This window comes from Microtus ochrogaster, unplaced genomic scaffold (assembly GCF_000317375.1).
Source record: "Microtus ochrogaster isolate Prairie Vole_2 unplaced genomic scaffold, MicOch1.0 UNK68, whole genome shotgun sequence".
Lineage (NCBI taxonomy): Eukaryota > Metazoa > Chordata > Mammalia > Rodentia > Cricetidae > Microtus > Microtus ochrogaster.
In genome coordinates, this window is record NW_004949166.1 from 953,566 (window position 1) to 956,012 (window position 2,447).

The 2,447-nt window shown below is 44.4% G+C and overlaps 1 protein-coding gene across 2 annotated transcripts in view; it reads left to right on the forward strand.

Moving 5' to 3' along the window:
- The window catches only part of Dgcr2 (DiGeorge syndrome critical region gene 2), a 66,193-nt gene that overhangs the window by 55,897 nt on the left and 7,849 nt on the right, over positions 1 to 2,447 (forward strand). The gene's annotated exons all lie outside the window — the stretch shown is intronic.

Sequence of the window (2,447 nt, forward strand, 5' to 3'; positions counted from 1 at the left end):
TTTCGAGACAGGGTTTCTCTGTGGTTTTGGAGCCTGTCCTGGAACTAGCTCTTGTAGACCAGGCTGGTCTCGAACTCACACAGATCCGCCTGCCTTTGCCTCCCGAGTGCTGGGATTAAAGGCGTGCGCCACCACCGCCCGGCCTGTCTTTCACTTCTTAAGTTTAAGACCTAAACTTGAAATTTACATGTGCTTTTGAATTCTTCCTCCTTATTTTATGGTGGGATGTAGAAGGTAGTGAAATAAATAGTCCTTGCTTATAATCGGCACTGTTTTAAGGATAATGCCCTTAATGTTAGGATAAAACTTCACCACTGGGTGGCGCTCTACAGTACACACTCTAGTAAAGTTTCAGAGTAACTGTGCTCCTTTCACTTGGGACAGAAGAACATACATGGGACTTGGATGTTCTCGGTGATAGAGCACTTACTAGCACGTGCAGCCCTTGGTCCTGTATCTACTCCTGGGGGAGAATTCAACAGATGTGAGCCCTGCTCAGGCACATCAGCACCCAGAGACACCCTGCATGGCATCTTTCTCTGCTGTACATCTGAGCCACTGACATCTCAGCATGAACTGGAGCCTCAAGAGGAGCAGGAACTAAAAGCACGAATTTCTTTTCTTGGGTATCATGGTGTGAAAGTGATGTGGGTAGGCCCTGGGGCAGGCATGAAGATTGTGTCCTCATTCTCCAGGAGCTTTGTGGGAGGGAGGCTAGAGCTGGAGTATGAGGCCACAACTGTATACTTCCCTGACAGAGTGCCATCACTGTCCTTCCACAAGGGTTGCTAAGTAGGAGAGTGGAGCTGTCCTAGAGGCTATGACGGAGGCTGGACAAGCAAGGCATTCTGCATATATACCATCAGACATGCAGAGACTGTGCTTTTGGTGAAATCCACCAAGGAAATTTGGGATCAGGGAGGTTGACACATGGACCTCTTCCTTCCCACAGAATAGACAGTTTTCTCATTGTATAGATGCATCCATTTAGGGTCATGGAAATACAAATGCCAATTGGGTATTTGTAAAGTGCCCCTAGCCACACTGCTGTAATCTTCCAGCTTAGATGTTATTTATGGGAGTCAAACTTAGAACTTTGACAAACTACATCATCTGAGTTCGTGGTTTCACTTGTTAGGAATCTGCCTTTGCCTCTCTATTTGGGCTCTGTAGAAATGACCAGATTATATAGGGTGGCCCATCTGTGATATAGTTTGCCTATTAAGTCTGACCATCCATTGGGGACTTCCCAGCAGAGCAGACAGGCCCCGAGCTTCCGCAGACCACTTTTCTACATAGCTGAAGGAGCTTGACCGGGACTTGCTCTGCTGTGCTGTTTCCACAGGACCCTGCCTTTCCCATAGAGGCCTTTGCTAGGGATTACTCAGTTACACCAAGGACCAACCCTGCTGTACAAGTAGAGACAACAGGGAGAGTCTCAGCGTTGGCCTTCAGTAATGCCAAGGTGACACTCTGTTCAATGTTCATTCAAGGCCAGAGGCATTGTTGGGAGAAGGGGGAACAATAGGCTTTTGGAGCAAGGGAGGAAACGTGAGAACATCACTCTTTGAAAATGGTATAATTACAAAGAAAGGAGGATCTATAGGAAAGTTACTAAACTACTAAGTTTAGCAAGGACTTCAGATGGAAGGTCAGTCTGCAGAATTGCATTGTATTTATGTGTACTGTCTGTAACAGTTAAACACTGAACATTAAAGTACCACTTAAAATAGCACCCCAAAATAGGAAACATCTAACTGTAAACGTTGCACATTGTACATGCTGCCAGCATAAAAACACTGAGGTAAGAACGAAATCAAAGGCCTAAATAAAAAGAAAGATGCCGTGTTCATGGGTTAGAAGGCTCAATGTCACTAGTACGTTAATTTTTCCCAAATTTACTGTAGATGCTGCTGCTTACAAAACAGAAATCCAGCTAATGTATTCCTAAGATGACTTACTTGGACTGGCAGAAGAGCTAGAATAGCCCAGAAAGTCTTTACAGAGTAAGAGTGTATGACACCCAGTTCACAGCTTAGATTGCAACTGCAGCAGAGTTACTAATGAGAATAGTGGGGTATAGATTAAAACTAAGAAATAGAAATTAAAATTGACGAAACATTCAACAAGCAAGAAAAAGTAATTGGACAGAGAGAGCACAATCTTTGAACAAATACATGGGGGCAGCCAGCTATCCATAAAGACCACATCTGCTACTGCAGTAAGTAGTCAAGAATCGTATAAACCAGACTAAAGAATGTTAAACTGACATTTGTGTAAGAGAAGAAGAGGCTGGGTGGTGGTGGCACATGTCTTTAATCCCAGCACTCAGGAGGCAGGCAGATCTCTGTGAGTTCGAGACCAGCCAGGTCTACAAGAACTAATTCCAGGATAGCTAGGGCTATTACACAGAGAAACCCTGTCTCAAAAAACAAAACAAAACAAAA